Consider the following 16,148-nt stretch of genomic DNA (forward strand, 5'->3'; position numbering starts at 1 on the left):
GTGGGATTCGAACCCACTATATCCCGGATGCGAGCTCACAGCTCCGCGCCCCTAGCCGCACGGCCAACTTGCCCGGTGCATACATATTCAAAGGCATGACACAGTTGTTTAGGCATTGGAAATGAAGCACACATAACACTATCCTCCATGGATCATCTGCTGAAAGGTATAAAATGGCAGGGAGGGATTCATTAGGTGGAAATATAGTAAGCAGTCCTTTACTTTTAAAATTATCTTCTAAACTCTTCAACATTGCATAAGCTGAACAATGCTGTTTCAGAAAATTAAGATGAGTACCACTTACACCAGCAATGAGTAATGCCTGGGCTTTTGCTTCCATACAGGCTTTCGTATCAAAATCAGTAACTTTGATAGCTTCGAACACTTGGGCTTGACGTAATACATTCTTCATTCTAAACGAACAGTTCTCAAAATCTGCACCCAAAAACTGCTGAATGTGATACATTTCATTCATCGCCATTGTATTTGGTTAACATTCACTATTTATGCAAGCACCCATAAAACTGGAACTTTCTGGAACCTTGTAGCTCCGTCGATCCTCTGGAAACTTCTGGAACACTCTGGATATTTCAGTAGCAGACTGGCGATCTGGGTCATTCGGGGCAGACTGGCAATCTGGGCCCATAACCTTGTAGGCGAACAATCTATCGGGCTATGCGAGGAATAACATAATCACGATACCACATGTTTAGTTAAAATACTGGTTTATTCACCATCACAAGCCATACTATATATCTGTACAAGTCCATTCTTCATTACTCCAGCTTACATCTCGTAACATCTATGACTGACTTCCAACTGCTACACATATCCAACTGAGACACACATTGAGTATACAACAGAGTATACAACACCACAGAGTAAAAGCTCCTTTCAAGGAGTCCTCAGTATGGGGGAACATTGATCCCTAACAGGCCGCACCATGCGCTCAATCCTAACATCATCCATGTACTTGCATATACAGACGGCAACGTATGGGCAAGTGTCGTCATGCATCAGAATAAGTTCTCACGGATGACAGGTGCAAAAGGCACGACATGATCAACTAATCTCCTTGATGCGGTGGGCTTATGGACTCCCACTTTTGACAAGCACAAGCTCCATGCACACATCACTCCATCCCACCCCAAGCCATGACAGAGCCTCCACTGAACAGAGTCTTTACAGAAAAAAGTGCAGGGTGAATAGCATTTCGCCGGCCCCGTGGTGTAGGGGTAGCGTGCCTGCCTCTTACCCGGAGGCCCCGGGTTCGATTCCCGGCCAGGTCAGGGATTTTTACCTGGACCTGAGGGCTGGTTCGAGGTCCACTCAGCCTACGTGATTAGAATCGAGGAGCTATCTGACGATGAGATAGCGGCCCCGGTCTAGAAAGCCAAGAATAACGGCCGAGAGGATTCGTCGTGTTGACCACACGACACCTCGTAATCTGCAGGCCTTCGTGCTGAGCAGCGGTCGCTTGGTAGGCCAAGGCCCTTCAAGGGCTGTAGTGCCATGGGGTTTGGTTTGGTTTTTTTGAATAGCATTTCCCCAGCCATCTCCAAATTCTCTCCCTTCCATCCAGGGCCTTCAAACAGAATCTGGATTCGTCCATGAACAGCACTGAGTTCCACTGTTCCATAGTCTTGTTTTGAATCCAAGCGGCACAGTGCTCACATGTAAGCAGAGGTCCTTTGGTGGGCCTCCTTGGACTGTCCTTTCACTGATGTTTGTGCCCTATACTTGCTCAGAACGATTTTTGGACTCCATTGCTGTTATGTGTCAATCACAAAGAACTTGCATTAGGAGAAAACTACCGTATTTACGTGAATAATCCTCGCACCTTAACTTTAGGAAGGCTGATTTTGGAAGAACATGGATGCAAAAAAAAAGAACCTCACCCCAATTTCATACCTCAATTTTTTTTAAAAAATGTGCGGGTATTATTTGCCGCGAATAATCCCCACACCCTAACTTTAGAAAGGCTGATTTTGAAAAAAATGCCAACATTGACGCAAATAAAACCCGCACCCCAATTTCGTGCCTCATTTAAATTTAAAAATGTGTGGGTATTATTCGCGTAAATACGGTATCATCACACTCAGTAGTGCTTCTACGACCAGAACCAGGCCTTCTGGTGTAGATAATGCCCTCTCTGTACCTTTAACAGTTCTGTACATCTTAGGACAAGACATGCCAGTAACAGTTGCCTCATAGTGTATAGACTGCGCCCATCCTCCATTAATGCTGTAGCCCTTGCTATGTTTTCAGGAGAAAGAGGCATTATGACCTGAATTAGGAAACAGACTAATTGTTGTAGACAAGCAGTAATGTCCATACAAATACATGGCATGAGAATTCATAGCAATAATCCTTCAGAGACAGCCGTTTGTGGTTATTTATGTCCAAAGGTGGGAGACTGCAATACTGTGTTGTGATTGCCACTATCAACAATGTTCCTCAATTACTGCACTGAAATTTTTCAAATGGGCTAATTAACTTTGGATACATTGCCATATTGTTTTAATGTCATAATATTTGATTTATAAAATGTTTGAAACTGAGGAACATAAAAATTTACTTTTAAAAAATCTTAATTTAAAGTAAATGTAAGGATGAATGATCCTGAAAGAAAATAACTTGTCATTATTGCCGCGAAGAAACAGAGTAACGTATAAAAAGATCTCGACATTGTTACAAAATACTCCAACTCTCAAATGAAGAAATTAAAATGTTAAATGCATAAATAATTTATAAAAAGATTTTTTATTTCACAAAACTGACTCATACAAAATTAGGATCTGTTCTAAACATATTTCAAACAAAACAAAAGTCAATGGTTTGCATAAACTACAATGAAATGAGGTGCCAGGCTAAGAAATTGTTTACAAAAGCTGAATTAGTTTTCTATCATTATAAGGTGTATTGACAAGGCAGACTCAAGTAAAACTATTTTAAGTAGTTCTGTAATAAATTCAGACAAGTCAATATAGGATCAAACAACCTAAGTTTATCAACAGTGCAGTTTTTTGGATGACTATAAGAATTGAAGGATGAGAGCAGTCATGTTCAGTTTCAAATTTTTTAACAATGCACGTAAACATTATCATAAATTGTCTTCCTTAACCCACACCTCTACACCTCTCGTGTTTGATATCTTTACGATACAGATAAATCTTTACAAAATTGTTACTTAGAATTAGACGAGATGGTAAACACTGCAGTTCACCATGAAGAGCCCTGGTAAGCATTTCAGTTTCACAAGAGAGGATAAGCCTGTAGTACTGATGAAATTATTTACATTGCATTCTCACTGATCCAGGTATAGTGGCTCTCAGCCTATCAGGCAGTGCATTAGCACATGATGTAAAGTATGCTGCAGCATTGGTTCAAATTGTCAGGGATTCTAGGGATTCTTTGCTAGTGTTCTCTTCATGCTGAAGATGTCACATCAGAGATGAAGATAGCCATACAGATGAAACAACGAGTCTGAAAAATGTTGCACAGTTGGCACGCAAGAGTGTAATGTAGTTAGCCCGGCTTCAGCCAAAAGCAATGTCACCGAACTAGGACGCCGACCATTTGTCATGGTTGCACCCAGCCAGAATCAAGCTACGTGTACAAGGCCAGCCCCCACTGCCACTTCTGTGACCTCATTTCAGCCTGATGGTGCCAGAAAAGCTAGAAGGAGAACCCAAAGCTTTCTGATTCCAGAGGACTCCAGGAGCTTCTCCCTTGTGAAGTGTCTGATAAGGACTGGCCTTCCTATTTAAGGCAGGCCGGCCAAGCTTTAGCTGTTCATTTTGAGTTGAGGCGAGTTCTGCTAGCAATTGAGATGGTCCAGTTCTAAGTGCAGCTGTGGCATAATGGATCAGTAAGCGACAGTATTATCCGAGTGCTGCTAGTGCTGTGTGAGTGAACTGACGGCGAATTGCGGAACAGTGCAGTCAATCGACGAGGGACAGTGAACAAAGACTGTCACGAGTGCATGGACTGGGTACCATGTTCAGAACTATGAGACTGTAAACTGCCCTAGGGTCCAAGTGACATTTACAAAAGTATGTGTAGTGTAATTGTTTTAGCGAGGACCCAGTACACCAACAAGAAGCTACAGGAATTCACCACCGAGGTCAAACAGCTAGCCCACAAGGCTCTGGATGGGCTGCCGCAGGATCATATCCAGAGTGAGGCAGCCTATACTTTCATCGATAGGCTTTGCGACACCGAGATACTTAGTAGGAGCATAACCTCAGGCAGTGAAGGGAACCATGGTACCGTCACCAAGGATAAGAGCCGTGAAGACTGAGGATGCATCGGAGGCTTCCCCAGTAACAAGACAGCGACAAACACCACAGCCGAGACGTCAGAGATTACCTGGTGGAAATGCAGCGAGCACAGCCATTTGCAGAGGTACTGCCATGTGGAGCAAGGCCCTGATCTAGGAAATGAGTACGAGCCAACAAGCAGAGGGGCTCATTGGCACCATCACTACAATCCCCTTGCATCACATTATTGTGGTCACCAAGCGGAGCGACAACAGCTTGATTGCCAACGTGTAGCTGGAGGACAGGTCGTGGTGTGTCATGACAGACATGGGGGTGGTATTAACCATCGCCGAGAGACAGCCAAAGAGGGAGCCCACCACCCTTATGTGCTGTAAACAGCTTCAGGGGACACCATTCCTTTCCTGAAAGAAGCGCTATTCAACCTGACGATGCTTATGAGCCTGGGTTTTCGTCGTTACAATCACAGATGAGGTCATCTTGACTAGATATGCTATGGGCATGCAAGGAAACTGTCAATGTGGAATGATGTGTTGTGGCTCAGTAAGCAGACGCCCATGAATGCAAACCAGAGTAGCGAGATTAACACTTCCCAGCAAGGAAGTAGCACCCAGATGGTGATGGTGACGGCACAGCTGGAGGGACCCGTGCAAGGAGATAGCATACTTGCAGAACCCCAATTGACAACCACCAAATAAGGACTGAACCTGGGCAGGATGCTTGTCCCAGCACAAATAATGAACCACGGAAAACCATCTTCAGGGCTGCCGACAGAGAGGTTCGAACCTATTATCTCCTGAATGCAGCTCACAGCTGTACGCCCTTAACTGCACAGCCATCTTGCTCCATACAGAAAATCTCAATGACACTCTGAGACCAGTAAAAACTTCCATTCTTACAGGACCACCTTCATTTCATATTTCATTAAGACATTGCCAGGCTGCATTTAGGAGTTACGATGCATATCTTCTTAAAGAATAACAGCATTCTACTTCTGAATCACCATACTGCCAACCAACCGAGATATAATAGTACCGTATTTCACGGCATAATCGTCGCACTTTTTATACCAAAATTTTCGAAAAAAATTGTAGGGTGTGACCATTATACGATGAATATTTAATATCAGTATTTGTATTACTCAAAAAATGTATTTATAACTAAATTGTATTTGATACAAATTTAAGATGCACGTAATACTCGCGTTTATACATCAAAATAATTAAAATAGTCTAAAACAAAATTCATAATTTTTCGCAACAATTCGGCGAACGTTTTTCCAACCTGAAAATAAAAATGAACGTATTAAGTTAATTTGTCATTAATTTGAGTATTAAAGTTAAAATATTACACTTGCAAAAAATTATCGCTTTGTTGTGAAATGCGGACTTACCGGTACGCAATTTATTCCAAATCTTCGGTGTCGCTATCGCAGATTTCGCTATCTGATGCGCCGTCCTCGCCTCCGTTAATACCAGTATCAGATTCTTCGTCTCCCTGCCACACTGCGTCATCTTCGGAACCATCTAGTGCATTCGAAATCCCAGTCCTTTTGAAGCTCTCGGAGACTAGTTCAGGTGGTATAAGATCCCAACTCTTCTTCACCCACGAGCATAACAAGTCCAAGGGTGGACGCCTGATATTTCCGGCGGGCGTCAATTGCTGATCGCCGCTCATCATCCACTCGTAAAATCGACGTAAGTGGTCTTTAAAGGGTTTATTAATACATACGTCTAGTGGCTGCAAAGCAGATGTTAGGCCACCAGGAATGACTATCTGTCGTGTCTTATTTGTAGTGAGAATTTGCTTCACTTCGTTCACGAGGTGACCTCGGAAACTATCTAAAGCAGAGCTGGTTGTTTTAGTAGTGCACCAGGTCTTCTATTCCACACAGTTTTAACCCAGTCCAGCATGAGTTCTACGTCTATCCAACCCTTTGGTTGCACTCGTACATGAATTCCACGGGGAAACTGTATATTCTTAGGCATCGTTTTCCTCTTGAAAATGATGTAAGGCGGCAACTTTCTCCCATCAGCTGTAATGGCTAGCATTGCCGTGCATCGCAACTTCTCACTACTGCTGGTTTTCATTAATACACTCCGTGATCCTTTTAGCGCAATAGTGCTGTTGCGAGGCATATCAAAAAAGATTGGAGTCTGATCGGCATTACCGATTTGAGAAAGCAAGTACGAAGTTTCCTTGCGCAAACGTATGACAAATCGGTGAAAATTTACAATCTTGTCTGTGTAATCAGCAGGCAACTTTTGGCTTAGTGTTGTTCTCCTTCGCACTGACAGATTGTGTCGTCGCATGAACCCCTTAATCCACCCACGAGTCGCCTTAAACTGAGTTACCGGTATGTTATGTTGGCGCGCTACCTCCTGTCCCTTAATTTGTAGCATTTCATATGATACACTGCAGCCATTGTTACGTATTTCACTGACGTACCTAAACACTTCTTCGTCAATTATAGGAAACTACCCTGTTTTAGGACCTCTAAACGCGCGTCTAGAAGGGTTTGTGCTTTTTAGCTTGTTTTTTACTTTCCGCCAGTCACGCACCAACTTTTCACTCACAGAAAATTTTCTTTCTGCAGCTCTGTTCCCGTGCTGTTCAGCGAAGGCAATTACGCTTAGCTTGAAGCCCGCAGAATAGTTTCTATATTTACCCATAATCGTTTATAAATGCTGCACACGTTAATGTTTTGCGATATAAATGACTTTCCGTAATTGTTCACTATTAAAACAAATTATTTCTGCAAACACCCAAAACACAAATTAAAAACTTAAATTCTCACGCACACATGTCTACAGTAATCACGTAAATCTGAAACAAATAAATGCATCTGTGATCTGTCCATTCCAGAGCAGCCAATACTGTTAGGCAGCAAGGAAGCATGCAACAATTTATCAGTTTAGCTCGTTGGTTGCGACACACTACTGCGCTTGTGCAAAGCTCGCAAACCGGAGCTCTAGCTAGCGCGGTGTAGATCTACTGTATAGTTGACTGTATTCCGAGACGCCAGTAACAAACATTCATTTTTTTCAATTTCTTTTAAACATACGGTAATTAGGTTAATATTTCTTCCCAGTTATTGATGATTTTACATTACATTACTGACGAGTTTATAAAATAAAACTTTAACATTGGATAATAATTATCTTGACTGCTTGGATAAAAGTTTTCATCCCATGCCCGGACACTTATAACGTAGTAGTAAGATAAGAGTCTAGCGATGACAACTGAGACATCGTAAATAATTCGGCTGAATAATTCCATGGAAATCTGCGTTATCGTCTTGGATTTCACTTCGTGCGCAATAACACAGGAGCCGGCCCCATGGTGTAGGGGTAGCGTGCTTGCCTCTTACACGGAGGCCTCGGGTTCAATTCACGGCTGGGTCAGGGAATTTTACCTGTATCTGAGGGCTGGTTCGAGGTCCATTCAACCTACCTAGCCGGTATTTCCTGGCGACGTTGCCGATAAGCGATAACTTACAGCCTTACGTATTTCAAATGGGAACTCATAATATGTAGGTGGTGAATAAATAGTACACTGTCTCGCGACCACGTTGTCAAACTGCCGATAGCCTACCGGTAAGCATAATATGTAGGGGGTGAATAAATAGTACACTGTCTCGCGACCACGTTATCAAACTGCCGATAGTCTACCGGTAAGCCATGCGTCGTACATATACCGGTATTATTTATTTATACGTTGTGCAACATGTCGCAAACGTGACTGTGTTGCCAAATTGCCCATAAACCATACATGTATTTAAATTGCGCATTCATGTGCAACTTACGTTGCAATTCCATTTACCTTTTAACCAGATTAGTGAACAAAATTTGGACGTGCGACGATTATGTAATTAAAGATTTAAAGTCCGATTTTTGTATTGAAAATAAAGGATGCAACGATTACGCGGTGGCGACGATTATGCCGTGAAATACGGTATCTAATTAAACAACGGAAGTATCATTACAACCATTTGCCTGTAAATATTGATAAATTACGGACAGAGATGAACCATGCAGGAATGGCTATTACTTGGTACAAGCGGTATATTCTACACATCTTGACAATGAAATGTGAATAATTTTTTCAGCAGTGCATAATAAACATATCCAGTGAAAACCAGATGTTATCACATTTGATCATAGTGTTTAGATACAATATTTCTATAACCCATTTGCTTATTTATAAAAAGTTCTATCTCATTAGCCATTATGAATCATCATGTAAATGTTAAACAAAACCAAGTTATCTTCAAGGACATTAATAGGTGATCATCCAAAATGAGTAACACCAGTCATCAAAACAATAATTCAACCAGAATGGCTGTCACCGTTCTCAGCCTTCACTTGTTCCATAGTGAATATTTCAAGCTGAAATATAAACAAGATCCTCAAAAGTTTCTTAAGCAAAATCATAAATAGTATCACTGTACGGCTAATTAATGAAGAAAAAGTACAATGGCGAGTGAATTGGAAGAACGTATAGAAGAAGCTCTACGAAGTTTGGAAAAAATCGCGGAAACAGGAGGATACCTGAAGAAAGAAATGAAGGAGAACATTCTAGCAACGGTGAGTGTTCTGAAGACCTGTTTTAATGCATTAAAAATAGAACTAACTATACCGAAAGAGGAAAAAACGATACACCAAAAAGAGGTTATGGGTAATCAAGGAAATGTTGCAACTGAAGGAGCAGGCAGCAACAACTAGCACCATCTATCAACGAACAGAACCAAAAAGAGGTTACGGATAACTAAGGAAATGCCACAACTGAGGGAGCAGACAGCACCCATGCGGGATGACTAGGGCCATCTAGTAACTACGAACAGAACCAGCAATGAGTCCCATCTACCTCAATTATGACCTGAATTCTTATCTTCAAGAAGTAACGCACTTTGCATATACGTTTTTCATCTGTTTCCGGTATTGCGCTTTTTACCATTTTTCTCTTCACAATTGTTTTTCACATCAACTTTTCTAAAGAACCTACAAGATCTTAGTTACATACTTCAATTATATTAAATTGTATTATTTATATATATATATATATATATACACACATTTTTGCAACAGAAACAATTACAGACTGGATCCTCAAGCTATTCACAGAGTTCCGTCAGCATTTGAAAGCACAGTGCCGGACATTGAGTGTGTTGTGCTGATCTTCAGTAGCTAGCAATTCCCTTTAATCAAGTGACTCGTCTTCGACTTCTACACAATTTTGGGACTTCATGTTCATTAAATTATGTTGTGACTTCGCGCCTGATAATATATGCATGCTGGCTCACTTAACTGTTCACCTCTTTTCATAAATATTTTGAGACAGTGCCAAACTTTGTGTGTGATGTGCTACTATTCAGAAGATCGCGCCTTACTTCATATAAGTGACTGACCTACTTCTTCTAGATTTTACTATTTAAAATTGCACAGTGCCAATCCCCATTATCTTATTTTGCCTCTTTAACTGTTTTTGTGAAAGACTCATTTTTTAATTTCTTATTTACCTATGCATTGTTTTTGCATTTTATTCGGCTGATGACCAAGATTGGGGTCGAAACCGGTTCCGCTTATAATTAAATAGAAATGTAACATTACATTTCTTATTTATTTGTATTGAATAGGTTGAACTACGTTATTTCTTATTTCAATTTAACCACCCAGAAAGCAAACGTCACTACAGTCCGAGCAGCACCATCGACACACGACGAACAGAACAAACCCAGAGTTCCATCTACTGGCAACGGCCAGAATCAGCAAGAAGAGACACCTACCAACACCATACAGGAGGCAAACAGTAGCCAGCAAGCAGTGTCACCTACCGGCACCGAACAGAAGACGAACAGTAGCCAGCTAACGCATAACAATCCAAGCGAAGAAACATACAGAACACTTGAGGACAAAATCACAAAAAGAATGACCCAACAAATACAATCAATAATGGAAAATATCACGCAAAATATCAAAAAGATAAGAGAGGAAATCAGATGTACAAATCAACAGAATCTGACACCTCAGCTAGATAATTCGGAAGGAATGCGCAGAAGTCCAATATGCGAAGAGAAACATACCCTACCCCAACGCCTATAGGAAGATAGGAGGATTACAATTTAGAGGAAGATAACTTCCCAGCGATAAAAAATGACTTACCACAAGGCCAAAAACATGAAACATCAACATGCGAAACAGCCGGGGAGAAGTGTACCGATATAATCGGCAAAAGGAAGAGACAACCAACGCGAACACAAGCGTCTATAACTGGAACAGGATCAGAAGACAAAAACCTACAAGCAGCAGAAAAGATGGCCTGGACCTTCATAGGAAGACTACAACAGGAAACAACAGCAGAGGACTTAAAGAAATTCCTTACCAAGAAGGAAATTAAAGGAAATGTAATCTGCAAAGAATTATCAATGAAGTATAACACGAAATGCTTCAAAGTGGGAATCCCATTTAAATACCTTGAAAGAGTAAATAAATCCGACTTCTGGCCAACAAACATCACCGTCAGTCGTTTTAAATTTTCTCGGAGGAACACAGGGATGCAACTCAAATAAAACACACAATGGACTTTGGAATAATACAAAATACAGAGGAAATGAGAATAAAGGAAACATACAAATAATGTTATGGAACATTGAAGGCTTAAAAAACGCATTAAGCATGTCGCCAACGGACTGCCTAAAAGGATATGACATCATAATATTAACAGAAACATTCCTCACAGACCACTGGCAACATGCAGGATATTATTGCATACATCTACAAGCGAAACAAGGAGAAAGAGGAAGACCCATAGGAGGAATATCCGTTCTCTTAAAAGCCTTGGCTGACCCCAATAAAAATTATATCGCAACTGGATCACTCTCTTCTTCTTCTTCTTCTTCTTTTATGACCACATAGGATCACTTTAGTCAGTCCGTCGTTCAGGTCTCTTTGAAGGGATTGTTTGGGCTTTGCGGTCCTCCCAGTACTTCTTCAGACGCTCCGATCTTCGTGCCCTTTCCTCAGTTGAAAATGTGCGTGTTGTTGGTTTGTTTTGTGTAAGGGTAAAGCGGAGGTTTGTATTCTTGAGTTTTGTATTCAATTTTATCTTATTTTTGGTGTCTTCTGTTGTAAGGCCTATTTCCTTCAGATCCTCTCTTACTTCTCTGATCCATTTACATCCTGTTGTGGTATTTTTTGAGACGAGATTGTGTTGTACTAGTTGTTTCAAAAGTCTCGAGTCCTGCATCCTCATGATATGTCCAAAGAATCCCAGTCTCCTCTTACGCATAGTATCTGTAATGGGTTCTAGCTCTTTGTACACGACTTTGTTAGGTATTAACCGCCACTGTCCATCTTTCTGATATTTTTTGTTGATACAGGTTCTTCCAATCCTCCTTTCAATTTTCTGAAGTCTGTCAGTCTTTGATTGTTTATTCAGGTAAAAGAGTGTTTCTGCTGCATATGTAGCTTCCGGTTTTATAACTGTGTTGTAGTGTTTTATTTTTGTATTTATTGATAGACATTTCTTTTTGTAGATATCCCATGTTAATTTTTGTGCTTTAGCTAATCTATTTGTTCTTACTTGGATTGAGATTTTTTCATTTAAGTTATGTGTTATTACTTCTCCAAGATATTTAAACTGAGTTACTATTTTGATTTTATTACCATTTATGGTGACTTCTTTTAGCTGTGTTGGTTTTTGGGGCATAATTTCTGTTTTTTCAAATGATATTTTGAGGCCAATTTTATTTGCAATGTTTTGAAGTTCTGATATCTGGGTTTTTGCTTCTTTTATGTCCACTGCTAGTAATGCTAAATCGTCAGCAAAACCCAGGCAATTTGTTTTGATTTTTCGGCCAATCTTTATTTTGGGGGGACATTTTCTAAACCATTCCCTCATTACCATTTCTAGAGCACAGTTAAATAATAGTGGTGAGAGCCCATCTCCCTGCCGTAGTCCAGTTTTAATTTCAAATGTCTCTGATGTTTCACCCCTAAACTTCACTTTTGACTTGGTATTGGTGAGAGTCAATTTTATCATGTTTATTAATTTGGGGTGTAGTCCAAGGTGTCTTAAAATTTTAAACAGAGATTCTCTATGGATGCAATCATAAGCTTTCTTGAAATCTACAAATGTTATCACCATATCTCTGTTTCTTCTCCTGTTATAGTCCATTATCAACTTAAGACTCATGATCTGATCAGGACAGCTCCTCCAGGGTCTGAAACCTCCTTGATATTCTCCTAGTTCTTTCTCAAGTTGTAAACTTATCCTATTAAGGATGATTATTAAAAATATTTTGTATGTTATGTCTAGGAGCGAGATTCCCCTGTAGTTATTAGGATCGGTTTTGTCCCCTTTTTTGTGCAGAGGATGAATGAGGGCTGTTGTCCAGTGTTCTGGTAGTTCTTCTTTAATCCAGATAGAGACAAGTTGTTGATGGAGGGCAACTTTTGCTGAGGTTCCTGCATATTTCCAGATTTCCGCAAAGGTCTGATCTTCTCCTGGCGCTTTGTAGTTTTTTAATTTATTCAGAGCTTGGTAGACTTCCTTTATTGTGGGGGGGATTGATGTTTTCTGGTGATGTTTTTATCGGGTGTTGGTGTCCAAATGAAGGAGTTCTGTAGGTTCCTCACAATTTAAAAGCTTGTTGAAATGTTTAGCTAGAATTTCTGCATTGTCTTTATTGTTATGGGCCAGCTTACCATCTTCATCCTTCATCAGTAGGGTCGGGGGTTCATATTTTTGGAGCTGCTTTCTGAAGGTTTTGTAGTAGTCCCTTGATTTAGTTTTACTGAACTGTTCTTCAATTAACTGCAGGGTGTCCTTATGATGTTGTCTTTTTATTCTTCTTAAGACTTGGGTAGTTTCTTTTCTCTGTTTTACTAGCTTTTGATAGGATATTTCTGTCTTTTGGGACTGATGTAATAGCCATGCCTGATGTCTTTTCTCCACTGTTTCATCACATTCACTGTTCCACCATTGGTGTTTTTTACGTGGTTTAATTGGAGCTAGGTCTTCTGCAATTTGTTTAAGGTTGTGTACTAAGTCTTCAAGTTTGTCTGTGATTTTTATTTTTTCAGTTGCTTTCTGGTAATTTTTGTTGTTGATTAGCTGGGTAGGATCTATTTTTCTTTTAGTTTTAAGGGCTTGCTTTTGTTGTCTCCTCTGGGGAGTGAGTTTAATTTTAATTTTAACTACGTAGTGATCTGAACCTGTGTCTATTCCTCGGAGGACTTTGACGTTATAGATCTCTTTGTGGTGGTATTTGTCCATGCAGACGTGGTCCAGTTGCCATTCTCCTTTAGTGTAGTCAGGGTGTTTCCATGTTTTGAGTTTTTGAGGTTTCCTCTTAAAACATGTAGATTTTGAGATTAAATTATGGTTTCTACACAGGTCAACTAGTCTCTCTCCATTTTTATTTGTTTTCTTGTGTGCTGGCCATTTTCCGATGATGTCACGGTATTTTCTTTCTCTGCCTAGTTGAGCGTTGAAGTCGCCTATTAATAATTTTATATGGTGTTTGGGGATGTTATCTATGGTCTGGTCCAATAGGTCCCAAAATTCTCCTGTTTACTCCTGGTCTTTTGAGGAGTTGTTTTTATCATTAGTGGGAGCATGGGCATTTATTATAGTATAGATTTTATTAGATGCCTTTAAGGTGAGTGTTGAGAGTCGTGGAGACTGTGATCTGAATTCTTGAACTGAGTTTATTATTTTAAGGCTGACCAAAAATCCTGTTCCAAATTGTGGGACATTCTTCATCACTCTCTTCCCGGGTATACCTTTATAAAGTCTGTACCCTTGAGATTCCAAGGCATCCTGGTCAGTGTTTCTAATTTCCTGTAATCCCATGATAAGAATTTTGTGTTGGTCCATTATGTCGGTGATCACTTTTAGTTTACCGGTTTGCATGAGTGAGTTTATGTTGTGTGTAGAGAAGTATGTTATCTGCTTTGGTTTGATTCTTGATTTTGTCTCATTCGTGTATGTAGTACTGGGGTATTTCCGTGCCTCCGACTTCACGGTATCTTTCAGGTGGCAGCCCACCGTATCCGAATGCTGCCTTCTCTGAACTCTTGGTTCAGCCGGTGGAGTATTCCTTAAAAGACCTTCCATGGTTGACTGTCAAGGTGTCACCTGTGTGGGACTAGGTCCCGAATTACAACTCTGGATGTGATCCAGTGAGGTGATAATGAGGCCGCTCCTCTGGAGTACAGACGCCTTGTGCAGCCGCCCCTAACCTGGAGAACAGACGCTGCATAATGGATTCCAGTGGCATTTCCTCCACTGTGGGGACCATCACCCCACCCAAAGGGGCTCATTCGCCCGAAGCCGTTGGCCCCCTTAGGGAGTCAGGGTATTTCCCGCCGCCCAACACTCGGCGTTGGCAATTTTACAGCTGGGTGCCAGACCAGCAAACCCTCCTCCTTTCTCATTCCGGACTTGGGACCGGACAATCACTCTCTACTAATAGAAACAGAACACATCTCAATTATAGCGACTTACTTTCAACCACATACAACGGCCTTGGAAAAAATAGACAAATTAGGACAACTAATAACTCAGAGCAAACAGGACAACCCCCTAATCATAGCAGGAGACTTAAACTGTAGGTTGGATGTACACAATTACAAAACAAAACTAGTAATGGAAAAATTACAAGAAGGTGGCCTTCTCTTATTAAATAACATTCCAACCTACATATCTCACAACGGAACAAGCGTGATAGATGTTGTACTCATAAAAGGACAAATAAAAGGAGAAATAACCCCTATCTGGTCAGCAAATCACACACCAATAAGAAAGCATATCCCCATGAAAATAAAAATTCATAGAGATTGGCGATCACCAAACAAACAAACAAAATGCCTATTATCAAGAAAAATTGACGGCAAAAAAATAGAAGGACAAGTCGAGCAGATAAGAAAAATGGAAGCGCTCACTGAAGAATCAAGACTAGAAGAAGCGGCACAAACACTTGAGGAATTGCTAATACAAGCCGCAACCCCTAGAAAGCACCGAAAGGCGAAACAATGGTTCGACGAGGAATGCTACCTGCTAAGAAAAGAAGTACTGAAGGCCCTGCATGAACTAAAAACAAACAAGAAGAACCTTACACTCTATCAGGTATACAACAAAAAAAGAAGTCTCTATAAAATGCTCACGTGGGAAAAGAAAAGGATATACTGGGAGGAAGAAGGTAAAAGAATAGTAGAAGAGAAGAGGCAGAGAAAGACCCATATCTCACTCTACGTGCCAGGAAGCAAACAAAGAGACACTATATAAACATGGAAGAATGGATGACACACTTTAGCAATATACTCAACAAGGAAGGAATAACAAACATCCCAGAAAATTATCAATACACTACCGCCAACAGAATGGACTTCGCCGACAACAAATGAAGTTCAAAACTTCATCTCCAGCACAAAGAAAAACAAAGCCGCAGGACCAGACAACATATACAGTGAGTACGTAAAAGACACTGCTCATCTCTACTGCCTACATGGACAAACTTATACAATAAATGTATTGAGACGGCTTCAATACCGGAGAGATGGAGACATTCAACTATTAAAATGCTCTATAAAGGAAATGGTGACCCATATGACACAAACACATACAGAGGCATCGCTCTGGAGAACATACCGTTCAAGATATTCATAAAAACAATCGTGGCGAGAGTCAGGGAAGAAACAGATGAGTATTTACCAGAAAATCAATTCGGATTCAGGAAAGGGAGATCAGCTATTAACGCCATACAATTACTACTCAATAACATATGGGAAGGCCTTGAAAAAAGAGAAAAGTTTTACGTAGTATTTATAGACTTCACAAAAACATTCGACTTCATAAATCGGGAAC

The sequence above is a fragment of the Anabrus simplex genome, chromosome 5 (genome assembly GCF_040414725.1).
Source record: "Anabrus simplex isolate iqAnaSimp1 chromosome 5, ASM4041472v1, whole genome shotgun sequence".
NCBI lineage: Eukaryota > Metazoa > Arthropoda > Insecta > Orthoptera > Tettigoniidae > Anabrus > Anabrus simplex.